Source organism: Lissotriton helveticus, chromosome 10 (genome assembly GCF_964261635.1).
Source record: "Lissotriton helveticus chromosome 10, aLisHel1.1, whole genome shotgun sequence".
Taxonomy (NCBI): domain Eukaryota; kingdom Metazoa; phylum Chordata; class Amphibia; order Caudata; family Salamandridae; genus Lissotriton; species Lissotriton helveticus.
In genome coordinates, this window is record NC_136071.1 from 1,067,295,883 (window position 1) to 1,067,312,566 (window position 16,684).

Genomic DNA, 16,684 nt, shown 5'->3' on the forward strand with positions numbered 1-16,684 from the left:
TGTGCCAGAACAAACATACAGAGACTTGCACGATGTATGTGAATATATGAGAAATCCAGGAGAAACATTGCCACTCTGTGGAATTAAAAACATTTGCAGGCAATACATATTCACCACTGAGAAAGCCAGCACCACCATCTCTATAATGAGTTCACCAACCCACCAACCATACGTTTGTGCACTAAGCTCAGGCGTGTGGCCCATAAAGAGAATAGAACCCATACAATCATTCTAACCAATCCGTTTGGGCCATCAAAGTGGCAAATATGTGATTAACACGTCGGGATTCTCTGGAACAGAGAACTGCACATAGTGCTGCTAACCTGCTGTCCCAAACCAGCCCCATGCACTACCTGTGCATTTAGGAAAAGTGCACTCAGAGCGCAGACATGGAGAGGGGGCACATGACACGTCGCCACCCCAGGTTCCAGCTGTGTTTACAGGCTTGTACTTACTGGCAGGAATGGCTCCTCTATTAGAGTGGAGAGCATCACCTGCTAAACAAATGACCCCAGAAAAGCCCAGAGCTGTAAAAATGTAGTTTATTTATTACCATTTTATTTTTCAGCAACCTGCTCAGCTCAGGGAGTGTCAGGATGCGGTGGGTCCAATGAGTGGCAGCAGCAAGTTGTGCTCTTAAATTTAAAGTGTTCATGTCTCGTTGGCCAGTTGTCTTGTGATGGCCTGCCAGCCAGCCATGCACATTTTAAACCTCTCTAACGCAGCTGTCTATGACAGCTGGCTTATAGAAAGCACATGCCTTCAGTGCTCTTAAGAACATTGAGATTGGCTGCTCCCTCCAGTCCTGATGCTTCTCTCAAGCTGTTTAATAGCATGAGAGCAGCACCAAGATCAGTTAGTGCAGTTTTCAGGGTCCCACATTTGAACCTCGAGGAGAGAAGACAGGAACACCGGAGTGTGGAGGACATGGTATGGCAAGCCAGTAAGATAAGTGCCACTTTTTTATTTTTTTGTTGTAGACACCCCTATTTTGCCCAACCCACGACTCTCCATACATGCCAGCTGCCACTGCTTAGTGGTAGTGGCATTGTAAAGCCAGGATTGGCAGTCACTGACTGCACACCAAGCTGATGCTTCCTCCACTGCCTGACACATCTCCACTCTGCTACGGCCATACACACCTGTGCACAAGGGCCTGCTTCTAGTGCATGTGCACAGCGATGTGCAGACCTCCCACTGCCCAGCATTACAATTTGAAGGCAAAGAAGCCAACATTGTTTAACTTACACAAAAATGTAACCTGATGCAACCTGACAAAATGATTGTGAGCCAGCCATGATGGGGTTGCAAGCAGAGTGGAAGGGGTCTCAAACAGTAGCCCTGGTGGTACACTGGCAATCACTAGGCACCCCCAAGTGATGTCCACGAGGGCAAGAAGGGTGGCTGTATCTGAGATGTGCTCTACTACATCTAATGAACTGGTTTTGTGGTTCCTCTTAAGCTGCAAAGGGCTAAGGACCTGATTACAAGCAAAGGTGCTATTTATCGCACTTGGTAAATAATGATACCCTGGAGTTTGTTATTTATCGGGTGTGATAAATAGCAACTGTTATGAGTTATTGGAAAATAACATGCAGATTTTGCTGTTTAACACACCAAACTCCATGTGGTATGATAAATACCGTACACATTTCTCCTGTTAAATTCCAGCCGTTTGACCTGCCAAAATGTAACGAATGTTAGTTTATTTAACACATCCAATAGTTATCAGGTGCGTTTAATAAAATCAAACTTGTAATTCCATCCCATGCATAAATAGGCGTTTACTCACGGGACAGAATTTCCTGCCTACCTTTGTAGTAAGGGCCTTAGAGAAGGAAACAGCTTTGAAATCACAGCCACTGAGAATACTTTGTCATCGGCCATACTGTGCTACCATTTCCATTTATCCTCCATCATGTTGATACTTGTAGACTGTTCTAAAGGTTTAAATACATCAGCAGGAGTAGGCTGTGAGCAGTTTATGGGCAGGACTCCAAAAGGTCAGATACCTTGTTTGTGAGATTCCACTGAAGGTTTGCTGCTTGTGGCAAAACGCTCAGGTTGACAAACCAGGAAATAAATCCTACTAACGTCACAATTTAGGATGAGTGTCCATCGTGTGTATGCTGGCTCCCAACTACACAATTTAATTTTGCTATGCAGATCCATGTAAAACCACAATTAAGAAACAAATACAGAAGGGATTCTTTGAATTGATGTCTATATCAAACAAGCATTTGCAATGCAATAGGTATCGCATTAATTAAGTTTGAGCTATTGGCATTGCTAAATATTGCAACACCAATTGCAACAAAAGTTTATAAATTGTAGGCCAAAACAATTTGTCTTTATTTTTGTAGCAATGGTGGCATGCTGCGGTTTAGATGAATATGTTTAAAAGTAAAGTGCGCCATACTGCGATTGCTACAATAGTTAATTGTGGATGCGTTAACAATTGATGTGTGCACTGATGGCTGGTGGTGTGTGTGCCTGTAAAAATTGTGCACTGATGGCTGATGGTGTGTGTGCCTGGTGGAAGTGTGCACTGCCGGGTGGTGGTGTGTGTGGCTGGCGGAAGTGTGCACTGACGGCTGGTGGTGTGTGTGCCTGTAAAAATTGTGCACTGACGGCTGGTGATGTGTGTACCTGGTGAAAGCGTGCACTGACGGCTGGTGGTGTGTGCCTGGTGAAAGCGTGCACTGACGGCTGGTGGTGTGTGTGTGCCTGGTGAAAGTGTGCACTGACGGCTGGTGGTGTGTGTGTGCCTGGTGAAAGCATGCACTGACGTCTGGTGGTGTGTGCCTGGTGGAAGCGTGCACTGACGGCTGGTGGTGTTTGTGCCTGGTGAAAGCATGCACTGACGGCTGGTGGTGTTTGTGCCCGGTGAAAGTGTGCACTGACGACTGATGGTGTCTGGTGAAAGTGTTTACTTTTTGATCCTCTAGTAGATGATAGGTTGGAAAGGAGTTACAGTTCACCTTGGTTTAGTTTAAAAATTAACGAAGTTGGGAGCAAAGTTCAGGATCTGTGTCAGAAGACACAGAAAGAAAAGTACAGACGTCAGTCTGCAGGGAATGTGTTTGGATGTAACTCTGCGCGACTTTCAGGAAAGTTTGGAATCCACACGGAGAACCACTCAGCCATATATTGTCGTGTGGGAATACTGCTACAAAAGTAGATTCAGCCTGGAACTTATGGATATTCTAAGTTGAAGAATCTGTGGTTAGAAGTATCCATTAGAAATATAGTGTGTCATGGTGAGAGTCAGAAAGCTTCCTTGGTCTCTAGTTGGTCTCACATTTCAGAAGTGCCACACCTGAGGTCTCCTTGTCAGATAAGAGGGGAAATCCTAGTATCCTTAAGTAGGGCAAGAAGTTGAAGAAAGATCACAATCAAACTTGTTGTCAGCGCTACTGGTGTCAAAGTCACCATATGAGGTATCCATATCAATTCAGGATGCAAGGCCTTCCGGGGTCACATAGTCTTCACAGCCAGCATTTGTTTTGAGTTTGACTAAGGGCTGAAGTCGCTAGGGTAGAAAGTCTGGACTAGGACAAATACATGAGCTGCATTGGCTGAAGCACCCCTGTTGAGATTTTTCAGAGGTTATGCTAATGCTTGGAACGCCAGAGCCTTCTACCCAAGTAGCACTGCTGACCTAAGAGTCTTTTCCTTAGCAGGCTCAATGGACAATACAACTTTACCTATGGCAATGGGAGCTTCTCAGACAGAAACAGGATAATCTGAAGAAGACTAATCAGTTTCACTATGGTTGCTGTTTTGAGAATGATTTTTCGCTTATTAGAGTATCAAGAACTGCTAAATCAACTGGAAGAATGGCTGATAGAAAATGCAGGGTTGTTCCAAGACAGCAACTACATCGCCTTCCTTTCCTGATGAGAAAGTTTGGCTTCCCACTTTAAGATGGCCTTCAATTGCACCTGAGCAAGCAAATCACAGACTCCTTTGAGATGTTCGACATGAGCCTACAACATTAGTTTCATTCCTTGAGTGTGAGGCTTTTATGCCACAACACTTCTGGGACAGCATGCTACCTTAAAGGGCTAGTAAATGTGAAGAAAAAGTGAAGGGGTTTGAACCAGTTTGTAAGTCAATAAAGCACTCTAATCAAGGCTAATATTGTATACAGAAACGTCTTCAAGGATGGGGTGGTGCAATTTTAAAACTGTGGCCTCAGGATGGATTGTTATATGAATGGAAGAGGATTGTTTTTCTTATGATAAACTAAGAACTTTTAAGTTCCATATTCTATATAAATAAAAATGTAAAAGTTCGTTTGTTCAAAATCACAAATCTCCGAAAGTACTTCCCCGATTGCTTTGAAATTTTCACACAAAGTTGGATTCGAATAGGCATGTGTTTTTATATACACAACGTTGGTTTCCAATATGCGCGCGTCCAATAAGCGCATGTTTTTAATTGAAAGCCAGAAAAGACACATAAAAATGTCAATGTTCATTTGTTCAAAATCTAAAAATCTCCGAAAGTTCTTCACAGATTGCTTTGAAATTTTGACACAACTTTGGATTCGATTAGGCGCGTGTTTATATATACACAAAGTTGGATTTGAATACGCCCGTGTCCAATACGCGCGTGTTTTTAATGGAAAGGGCGAACAGACCCTATCGATTTGGTTGCTGCGCAAAAGTACTTCACGATTGCTTTGAAATTTTCACACAACTTTGGATTCGAATAGGCGCGTGTATTTATATACACAAAGTTGGATTCCAATACGCGCGTGTCAAATACACACGTGTTTTTAATCGAAAGCCCGAAAAGACACATAAAAATGTCAATGTTCGTTTGTTCAAAATCTAAAATTCCCCAAAGGTTCTTCACAGATTGCTTTGAAATTTTGACACAGCGTTGGATTAGATTCAGCGCGTGTTTATATATACACAACGTTGGATTAGAATATGTGCATGTCCAATACGCACATGTTTTTAATGGAAAGGGCAAACAGACCCTATTGATTTGGTTGCTGTGCAACAACTACAAGGGACCCATAGAGACAATAGTCTACATATATTAGGATGGACAGTTGGTCTCAAGATGGCAGACCGGGAAGTGGGTGGAGGGAGGGGGGGGACTTGGTTCACTTTGCAACATTAAAAAAGGACGCATAGAGATGCTGCGCAACAACTACAAGGGACACATAGAGACAATAGTCTACAAATATTAGGATGGACAGTTGGTGTCAGGGTGGCAGACCGGGAAGTGGGTGGAGGGAGGGGTGAGGAGTTGGTTTACTTTGCAACATTAAGAAAGGACGTATAGAGATGCTGCGCAACAACTACAAGGGACGCATAGAGACAATAGTCTACATATATTAGGATGGACAGTTGGTGTCAGGATGGCAGACCGGGAAGTGGGTGGAGGGAGGGAGGTGGAGTTGGATCACTTTGCAACATTAAGAAAGGACATATAGAGACAATAGTCTACATATATTAGGATGGACATTTGGTGTCAGGATGGCAGACCGGGAAGTGGGTGGAGGGAGGGGGAGGAGTTGGTTCACTTTGCAACATTAGCACATGTTTATATATACACAACGTTGGATTAGAATACACGTGTGTACAATACGCGCGTGTTTTTAATCTAAAGGCCGAACAGACCCTATCGATTTGCTTGCTGCGCAACAACTACAAGGGACGCATAGAGACAATAGTCACAAAAACATATTGTATACCCACAGGTATTGTGAAACTAAACATATTAGAAACATGCACTTACTCTTTTTCTTCTCTTCCATTTAAGCAGACTGAGCCCCAGCAACGTGTGGCCGGGTACAGCTAGTATATATATATATATATTTTTAGCCAGAGTGACATTTGAAATGTTCCTGACGTCAAGGAGCTTAAACAGTGAGGACAAAGAGCACCATTCAAGATTGCACAAATAAACAGGCCGTCAGGGTACATCTAAAAGCTAGATGCTGCTGTAGTGCGCTAATATTCAAGGATAATGAGGTGTAGCACTTGACGCTAAATGGCAGAAGGATCAGTTGCTAACTTGAGTCTTCTTCACTCGTGCAACACAGAATAGCTAAAGTGAAGCGAGATAGCAAGCAGATCCAGATATTTTTAATTTTGATTTTTGAGTCCATAAAAAAACGTGTGACTAATAAACAGGGCCTGTATATGAGGATCAGCATATGTTTCTTTATTGGGAGTCTGTGCAGACAACCGCGTGCCTTCGTGATGTGATCACATTTTCAATACTTACAAACCCTAAGGCCAAACAGGTTTGAGATAAGCTGAAGTTTTTCCAGGAAATAATCCTGGTGACTTTGGAGTAGACTAATATTACAACAGTCTGAACGTGATTGTGTCAAGGCAGGAGACTATGACAATAGTCTACAAGTGATTGTGTCAAGGCAGCGATAACGCGAGTTTTTTTTCACAAGCGAAAAAGGGAGAATTTTCTTTAGTGATCGGAATATCGGAAAACAGTAAGGTATGACCCCCAATAAGGTATGTATAAAGGATCCCGACTAATAGGAACTCCAAGTACTCTGGTTTAGCTCGGATGGGGGGGGGCGGAGATGCAATCATATCACAAAGAGTTGTTGCTTAGAAGCAAGCGTTCCATTACAATTGCATTTAATTTGAACAAGTTTGCATTCAATCACTTCCGGACTGCCACTAATCTATCCCTCAACTGCAAAGTGGAACTGGAGGCTACTCGGTTGAATCTGATGATTATTTGTGCATTGTCCGTATAGGAGCCTAACGATCTTATTAGATGAGATAGGGCCCTACTTAGATTCTTACTCAGAAGTGGGCGGGTGTCAGTGACCCCCTCTGAACTCTGACCCCGCGGAGCCCCAAACAGGAGAGCCCCTCCGGCAGCCATGGACCAGCTAGAGAAGGCTCCTGACCGGGTCATGTACATTGTTCTCTTGCAGGTCCCTGTCACAATGCTTGATGTCTCTGCATATTTCTCCGGGGAGGAGTGGAAGCTCTTGGACGATTGGCAGAAGGACCTTTACAAGAACGTGATGAAGGAAATCCACCAGGCCTTGGTCTCCCTGGGACCACTTATTGTTAGTACATTCTTTTCATTACGAGCCCATGAGAAGGAAAGTTTGTGTCCTATTGACCACACAGACCTCGTGAGAACACCCGTGGGTGACCATTCCCATGGTTGCATGAAGGATAGCTCCACTTCGACCCTGATAATAAAAGTAGAAGAAAGCCACCATGCACAGGATCCCCACAGCACAAGCAGAAGAAGAAGCCGAGAGAATCCCAGCACAGTGCTCTTTCACCATCCATTATGTGAAGACTTGTACACTGTCTCTTCTCAGCACATTGCCGCGATCATTCCCAGTCCACAAATATATGACAGCCTCAGTGATGTATATCTTTGTTGTCACCATGATTCTGAAAATTGTCTCACTCAATGTTAAAGGGCTTCACCACCAAGTATGCTATGGCTTATTTTGATTTCCCTGCGCCCAAGCTTCCTGCGCTCAAAATGGCGGCCACACAAGTGGTTTGACCCACGCGAGTGCGATCCCTGATCGGCACCAAGCACTGCAAGTATAATTGCAAGTATCCCCAAGAGCCAGGATCTTAAGGGAACAGGGACCACACAGGCGTTGCGTCCGATGAGAGCTGCTGGTATCTAACACCTAACACCTTTTGGCATCTACCACCTCACATAGGGCCAGGATATGTGCCCTATCTTCGCTCAGCATTTAAGCGGACTGTAGGAGAGAAGCTCACTGCATCAGCACACAGTTTGGCATCCTCTAGAGCACAGAAGAACAAGTCTATTGGATTTATTGTATATTTGGGGTAGTCTGCAAGAAATAAAAAGTATCCTTAGCCACCCTAGAATGCCTGACATTAAGATGGCGTTATAAACAGGGGGTAACCCAATTGGAGTCAAAGCAGAATACGGAGGATCTTTAATCACGTGCCAGCAAGAAAGAATTACATTTTTTGCGTATGTGAAGGGCAGGCCCACCCATGTTCTACACTAAGGATTGAACCTTAGTTTCTGCCAAAAAATCTTATTGTATTTTACCTTTTATCTTTTCACTGACCTCTTTGGTCGCTTTCACACATGAGCACTTACTATCACTCTTATCTATGCACGTCATTTGACAATGAACCCCCTGTGTAAATAACTGTGATTTTTTTAGTTTGAAAAAAGCCTACTATGTTGTTTTTCTAAGTGTATATTAAATAACACAGTCTCTCGGACTGGATAAGACACAGTTTTTTGTTTCAGGTGTGGCTTTCTTGCAGCAACAAGTATTTTGGGCTAATATGTGTTCTTTGGTTTGATTGATATCTACCAAAACGGATTTATTCGGATGGTGATCTGAAGCGAAATGAACAATTAATTTATGTTTACATTGTATATGTTGAATCAACGTCTAGGACCGCTTTTTTTCTATAATACTTGACATTAAGATGGTGCATGTGATAGAAATGCCCTAAGGAAGCGTTAACCACATTATAATGCCTGATCCTAAGATGACGCCTGGTATGACAATGAAAATGCTATAAGGAGACTCCTGTAAACTGCGGATATCCTAGAAGGCTGGCAGCAACAATTTGCGAGATGGATACAAGGTCCAGAAGGAAACAAAATTATAGAAAAATGTCTCAAGAAATAGCGGTTTGAACAGGAAAGAATAATCAGTGTGGGTGGTAATTCCGCAATAGTAAAAAAAAAAATTGTAACTAGCATTGCGGAACCTGCAACAAATAATAACACAGTATAAATAGCGGCGCAGATAGTGACGGACACCACATTGTGCTGCTGGAAAGAGAGAGAGGGGCGTGTTCCTTCCCAGCGGCCATCTTGGAGTGTGTTCTTCCTATATATTATCATGGCCTTCTTTGTTTTCCCATTTCCGCAATGTTGATAGTGAATATTTCCTATATGGCCTGGTATGAAACGGCCTGCATGAACTAACTACCCTCTGAGGTTTCTTGTATGAATTGGCCTGCCTGAACTGCCTTCCCTCTGAGGATTTATAGACACAGATTACCTCCATGGAGTTTGTTCTTCTGCATTTATCCCACACATGTCCCTGCTTAGTTTGCCCTATCACCGCATAGTTGGAGATGCCTCAGAGTGAAGGTCCAGTGATGTGTCTGGAACAGATGGCGCAAAATGGCGGATCGCGAACGGAGACACCATTTTGGTGTTTTTTATCCTCTCCCTCGGTCCGTTGGACTTCATCCTGCCAACCCTCAGACATTGTTCCTCGGCTGGACGGCCTTATCTATTTCTCCCCCCTAGGCCCCTGTCTCTCCTGTCACCTATCTCCTCTCCCTCCCCTCCCTCTCTCTACCCCCTTGCATGTCTTATTTTTCCATTCACTCTATTGAAAAGTAATATACCATCGTTTTTAGCCTAATCGTTGTGAAAATTAGGGGTGGGCGGAATTTGCGAAATTCACTTTCGCAAACTATTGAGAAAATGTTAAAAATCTCCGCGAACACGCGGAAATATCGCGAAGACGCAGACTTTTTTTCCCGCCCGTTTGCGGTATTTTCTGCGTGATCGCGTTGAAAAATGTCTTGCTAACTTACCCATGCGGTCGCTCATTGGCGCGGCCATCTTGTTTTCACTTGTCCCTCCTGCTCGCGCTGCTTACTTCCTGTTCCAGGTCGTGCAATGCATGCTCGCGCCCGTTCGCGTTACATATTTCCTGTTCGGGAACGCTTTTACGTATTTGCGCCGCTTTTTGCGTGCTCAGGGAGAAAATATCGCGTGTACTTGCGAACCTGGTCGCAATGGGCGCGGCCATCTTGTTTTTCACTCTATGATATGGTTCTGGGGCCTGCTTTTGAATCCTCCCTTTATCTTTTCAATCCTTATTTTCTAGAAACTTTTTAAAAATCTTTTTTACTTATTATTATTCATACTATTTTCCTGCTTCTATATTTTTTGTTTTTGTCTACTTTTTCACTCTTTTTCTATTGCCTGCTATTTTTATTTCCTTTACTTACTTTTTTAATTCATTCCCGCCCCATCTCACTCTCCCCAGGACCATGTCAAAGGGTAGGGCTCGCCGCAGCCAGAGCCGCGACCGCCTCCTTGCGGAAGGCGGCGCCCACAAGGGGTGCAGGCAGGGCCGGACTGGCTACCGGGCAGTTTAGAAAGCTGCCGAGCTGGGGGCTGTTTTTACTGCGGTGGGGGCTGATTTCGTTCATGGAGACCTGCGTGTGCTTCGAAATAATTAATGCAAAACGAATTTCGTTTAGCACACGCAGGTCTCCACGAACGAAATCACCCCCCAGCTCAGCAGCATTCCAAACTGCCCGGTAGCCAGTCCGGCCCTGGGTGCAGGTACGGGCCTTATTTAGGGAGGTGGAGTTGGCTGCACTAATTTTCTTTGTGCAGCGCCACCTCCCCTCAACCCTAGCAGCAGGTGGCAGGCCTGGGTCCGGGTACGGACTCCGGGAGCATTGACAGCGGTGGGGGAAGTTGCGCCGGGCAGTGTTCCGCTGCTCTGGGGTTCGGCGAAACCAGGCGCAGTTGGCGCACCGGTGGTCCGACATCCTGGACCGTGAGCAGGCCCTGCTGGACCTGCTAGGAGTGGAGTTCTCGGGTCTTGGTGAGTAATTATTTAATTATTACTACTTTGTGTCTGTTCTTCTGCTCTGTGTTTTATATTGCGAATATCTTTTTTTTCTTCCAACCAGCTACAATGTTGCTGGTTACATTCCAGGTGAATTGCGTTTAAAAGTCTTCTGTGATTGTTAGGACACAGGTGCTCCTCTGCGCTACTACTAATCTTACTTGTTTGCAACTTTGCGTTTACGCTTGCTTAGCGTGATTATGTAAGAGGTTATTTTAAAAAAATTAAGTTACGTAATGCTATAGTGACTCTAGTCCTTACTTTGTCCTGTCACTAAGAGATAGGGGTGGATTGATACTTAGGTTTAGTTACTTTGTGTGAGTTTGTAATTTTTTAGTGGTATGCGTGATGCCCCCTCAGTTACGTCATGTGCTGCTAGTAACCCAGTCTTTATTAGAACCTTTTCTTGTTTGTTCTATGAGTGGTGGTAATAGGCTTAGCACAAGCAGAACATCAGCATCAATCAATCAACCAAAAATGTTGTGTATACAAAAATGTAGTCATGTGTCCTCCATTTGACCATTTGCATTGTTGAGGAATAAAAGAAGTGGAAATGCATACTTAATGTACAATTGGAACGCCTGGAATAGGTGGGCTAGGTCAGGTGGTACATCGTACTTAGGCTTAGTTAGTATTCTGGAATCAGAATGGAAGACTGGAATAGTGTTGATAAATAGTAAGTAGTCGATCCGCGAATCCCCCGATACTACTTGTTGACCAAATGAGATTGGTCAATTTAGTTATTGAAATTGTTGTTAACATAAGTGTTTTTGGACCGTTCTTTAAAAATATTTTATTTGTTTGACACCATCCATTAATGTTTGTCTCTTTCTTATATCTTTCCTTTTCAGCACCCAGGGGCAGGCAGACAGGGAGGAAACAGTCGGCGGGAGAACAACACCAGGAGGACACCAACGAGGGCTCCTCTGCTGGCCCTAGTAAGTCTTCTTGTTTTTAATAATAATTCTTATTCCATAACTTTTACTGCACCATATCTTTTCCGAACTATTGTTTCCGTTTCCGAATGCTATTTGTCACCAACAATAATCCTTTCATCTGTACTGTTTCGAAAATCTTGTTATCCCTGCTTCTGCTATGATGACTCTCTGTACTACTACTACTATTAGTCTGTCTGTACTGCAGTAGCTAAGCTTGCCAAGTTGGCCACTCTTTATTTAAAAGGCTGTAAATAAAACTCAGACTCACCAGTAGCTCTAGCCATTGAGTCGAGTCCTTTGGGTCGTCCTCTTGTACTACTACTACTTCTAGTCTTATTGATCTTGAGTCTTTGTTAGTCTTGAGGCTTTGACAATTCACACCAACAAATGCCCAACCAGATTTATTACTATTTCTATATGATAGGACATACTACTACTACTGTTGTAGGGATTTTGCACATACAGACATTTGCACAATAAAATAGGATGTTGGTGATGGGAGGTTGGACCTTCCTCACACACCTCAATCTAAAGTTCAGAACCCACCACAATCCCCTGCCTGACTAGTTATATTAGTGTCTTCTCATAACAATTAGCTCTCCGAACCCTCCCCCCAAGATACCCAACAAGTAGACAACCCAGAACATAACACACCCAACCTCTCAGTCATGGAAGCAATGCACATGCACACCCTTCCTTTTGCTCGCTCACTCGTGTAAGTCCACACCAAATACCACCAAGTCTATGTAAGTTCAACATTTTTATTTTTAATTGACAAGCTCTGTATGTTGTTCTATAATCCAGCACTAGCAGGAAAATCAATAACATTAAAACAATAAAAACATTGTTACACTTACTTACAGTTGGTAAATAAATCATGATAACTGAACAGTGGTGGAAGCACCACCATCCCTTAGGTAGGAATATAGTTTATACATTTATAAATGAAGATCTGAAGGAATTATGGGTACCCCTCACCTTAGAAGAACCTAGTACTGGTAGTTGCTGCATCATAAGCTCTGCAAAGCTCTGGTTCGTAGAAGGGAATCTTCCGTCTGTAATGCGAAAAATGAAATGTTGCGCGCTAGTATATTGCAAGCATTTCTCAGCCGTTCCAAAAAGTAGCATTTATGGATAAGCAATATGGACTAACAGTACACCAGAACTTCGTAAAAAAGTGGCTTGTTATTGTTTTGGTTGATCGCTGGTACGCAGCGCTTAGACAGTAGCAGTATGAGGTCATGTGGGCTCAAAGGTGTCTTATACAACAAGCTGCAAGGTAACGTCACATGTGCAAAAAATAAAAGACACAAAGGTAAAATGGTTGCATGGCTCCGGCTTACTAAGCAAAGGCTGGAATGACCTTAGGCTCAATATATAACTACTAGTGTCTACTCTATTACTACCTGATTTGTACTAGTGGTGTATGTTGTATACTATTAACTCATTTTTCAATCTTGCTACTAACCAAGAGGGGGAGGTGTATATGACGCCTAAAAAATCTGTAATATTTTCTAGGCACACTACCGACCACGATTGCCGGGGCCTGCAGCGGTGAAGGCGATGAGGAGGGGGAGGATGCGGCAGTTGCCGATACCGATGGAGCGGTAGGGCGAGTGCCAGCACCAGTGGTGGCCGGCGGTAAGTTAGATTCATAATCCTTAACTATTGACATTACATTCACTGCAAGGGTGTACTGTATGTATACTGTACTGTTGAGACTTTTATGGCCCCGGCCATTAGGATGGCGGGCGGATTACCCCTGCCGGGCCGGCGGTAGTCACCGCTGACCCCGCAGGGGCAAACCTCCCGCCATCCCTGTCGAAAAGACCCCTCCGCCATATTACAATGGCTGGGGGGTCCGCGGCGGATAGAAACCGTCCGCCGATTTTCCGCACAGTCGACATGTCGACTGGGCGGAAAAGGGTTCAATATGGTGGCGGTGTCTGAAACATACCGCCAGCCATATAATCTGCATTTTGAAATGCCTTTCCGTGGCGGCATTGCCGCCATGGAAAGGCATGTGGAGTATGCTTGGGGTGCCCGTTGCAGGCCCCCATGGAGGGTACCTATGCTATGGTACCCCCCTGCCTTTCAAAGCACAACGTGGCAGGTTCAGCGCGGGGCCTGTCACGTTGTGCTTGGAAAAGCACAACATGTATTTTTAGCATTGCGGCGGGCGGTGCTTTTGACACCGCCCGCCACGGGACCCCTGCCCTTATGGCGGGCGGTCCCTTTTTAGCGTGAGGAATCGGCCGCCATCCTAATGATGTCCTAAGTAAGTAAGAGTTGTTGTGAACGTTTGAAGAGTGAAGACACCCTTTAATTGGCATAGGGGCGGGAGTATTGAGTAACCAATGGCCTCATCTATCTGTGATTTCAACTCTGCTTTGAAAATTTTATGGAGAAGACTAAAAGTCAGATCAGATCACCTGGTGTTCAACTAAAAAGTGAAAGACGGGTGGAAGGATACGTGTGATGCAAGAATGCAAATTGCAAAGGTGGCTGATAGTAAAGAATCTGATGCATGGTTGGTTGAACGCCTGAAAAAATCCTGCAAATGTTAAAGCCCAAGGAAGTTGGAGGATAGATAGTAGATACATACAACAAATGTTATGTACTGTGCTTTATAGTGCTCCCATGCCACTATGTGTATAATTACCTTGTCTTACTGTTTTTCCAAGAGTATATTTTACAATGGTCTTGTTTTTTCTTTTTGATATACAGCTACTCCTTCCAAAGTTGATCGGAAGGAGTTGGCCGCCAAGGCACGGCGCCGCAAGCTGGAGGCAATCCAGCGCGAATATCGGTGGGTGTTTGTCATGGCTGAAGAGGAGGAGGAGACTGCAGCACTTGGAGCCTCCTCCAGTGCCCCGGGCCCCAGCCACCGCCCTCCAGCGGCACGGCGCCACCGCCAGGCTGCCGTCCGCCGCCGCCTTACCATCTCTGGTGCGACCCCCCACTGTGGTTGCAACTGCCGTGCTCTCAAGCGCCACATCGCACGTCTAGAGGAGCAAACGTGTGTCGTCCTCCAATCCCGCCACACATCATAGACTCCCTGGCTTCTGCCCCTTTTTTAATTCTTGTTTTGGTGGGTGGGATTTGGGCGTTGGGGTTTTGGACATTTGGACTTTCTTGCGGACATTGGTTGGGGTTCGGGAGGTGGGTGGGTCAGCTTTTGTGGGTTTTACATAGTTTATTTTTGTTAGGGTCCCTTGCTCACTAAGCCACTGGAGTCAAGCTATCCTGGCTGAAGACGGCTGATAGCCAGAAACCGGTCCTAGGATGCTTGATTCCCGTCCAGGAAAGACATGGCTTGGCAGTTCGGGCTGGACTGTTCCCATGAGGCACAGGGTCAAGACTGATTTGCATATGGCCATGTCTGAACTGGGGTGGCTTGGTGAGCAAAATAACGATGGATTAAACCCAGATCTGTGACTGGGGGGGAATGTTTTGCCATTGTGCAACATTCCGTCCATCATCTTGTGTGTTTTGCTGTTCACCCTATGTGGAAAGGGTATGCCCAGACGTGGGTCCCTTGCTACCTCATCTTGTGTGTTTTGCTGTTCTGCCCCTTTTTTAATTCTTGTTTTGGTGGGTGGGAATTGGGCTTTGGGGTTCTGGACATTTGGACTTTCTTGCAGACATTGGTTGGGGTTCGGGAGGTGGATCGGTCAGCTTTTGTGGGTTTTACATAGTTTATTTTAGTTAGGGTACATTAAATCTATATTTCTACTTTACATGCAATGTTGTTAATGTTTTGTAGGTGGGGTTACTGTTTTACATCACACTGTTTCCTTGCTGGTGCAGGTCTGCCCGTAGCCAGTGTTTGATTTAAATAATTGGCTGACTGTGTAACACACAAACAGATAGATTAAACACCCCTCACTGATTGAGTTGTCCTACTAGTACTTTCAGTCTCTCTCTTCTAGTCTATGCATTCTCTATATGGACTCAAAGGGGTGTGTGAATTCATTGAAAACATGTCCATTATTAATTATGCCTCCCCCAAACTTCTTCTACCTTTGCTTGATGTTTAACTTAGGCACAGCGATGGCTGCATGGTGAAGATGGTTTGCCATGATTGGGGTGGTGGTGGTAGACTGGTAGTACAGTAGTAGTAGTAGATTCTGGCAGGGCAGCAGCATTTGCAAAAAAATAAAATGAGACAGCCAGTCACCTTTGAGAGACTGTTCGAGGAGTAGTAGAATGAAGTACAGTACAGAACTTACCGAGCAACAATAATATGCAAAAATATTTTACAACAAAACATAATGGTGGTGGGGATAGCCTACTAGACAGAGTTACAAACTATAGTTGTGTCGAGTCACTTGACTAGGCCTACAGCGTAACAGTTAGTGCTGTGTATGTGGAATGACAACAAATCCAATCAATGCTGAGGTATATGTTCCTTTTTTGTTAAATAAAAATCACCTCTAAAATATACTGCTCATGGGTGGGCAAGCAGAAGAAGATCATCGCTCTGCCTTGAAATTGAAGTACTGTTGCTTTCGCCACATCCGCCCCAGCAAGCATGTGATTAATTATTGGTGTACATTTAATTTAGTCACACCTCAATAAGTCACACAGCCCGGGGGAAGAGGGATAGGGTTTGTTGAATGGATGGGAAGGATTTGACAGTGAAAAACAAGACTCATGGACAAACAAATGACAATCTTTGAAGACTACCATATCCAATATGTTAAGGGAGAAAAAGGAAATAAATGCATGATGATGATTGATAAGGAGACCCGGATTACATACACTTCTTGTTCTGTTGTTCCGGGCTTAATACTTTTTCAGATAACAAATAAAATTGTTAAATATAGGTAGGGATGAATCATAAACAGAGAACAAACCTAATGATAATAACAACAAGAACACACTGTTGTAAAGATTGTAGACAAAAAAATGAATCAAATTATTTAAAAGAAGATGAAAGTTGATACTGTTACTGTGTTATCCTGGTCAAAAATGTGGACTGGATTTGCATTTCGGCATTCCTCTTGGTCCTCTCGTCCACCAATCTTGGGTGTCGTCAGTCGCCACTGCCCACGTGGAAAATGTAGATGTATTGGTAAGGTAAGTTTGCATTGTAATGTTTTCCCAAGTA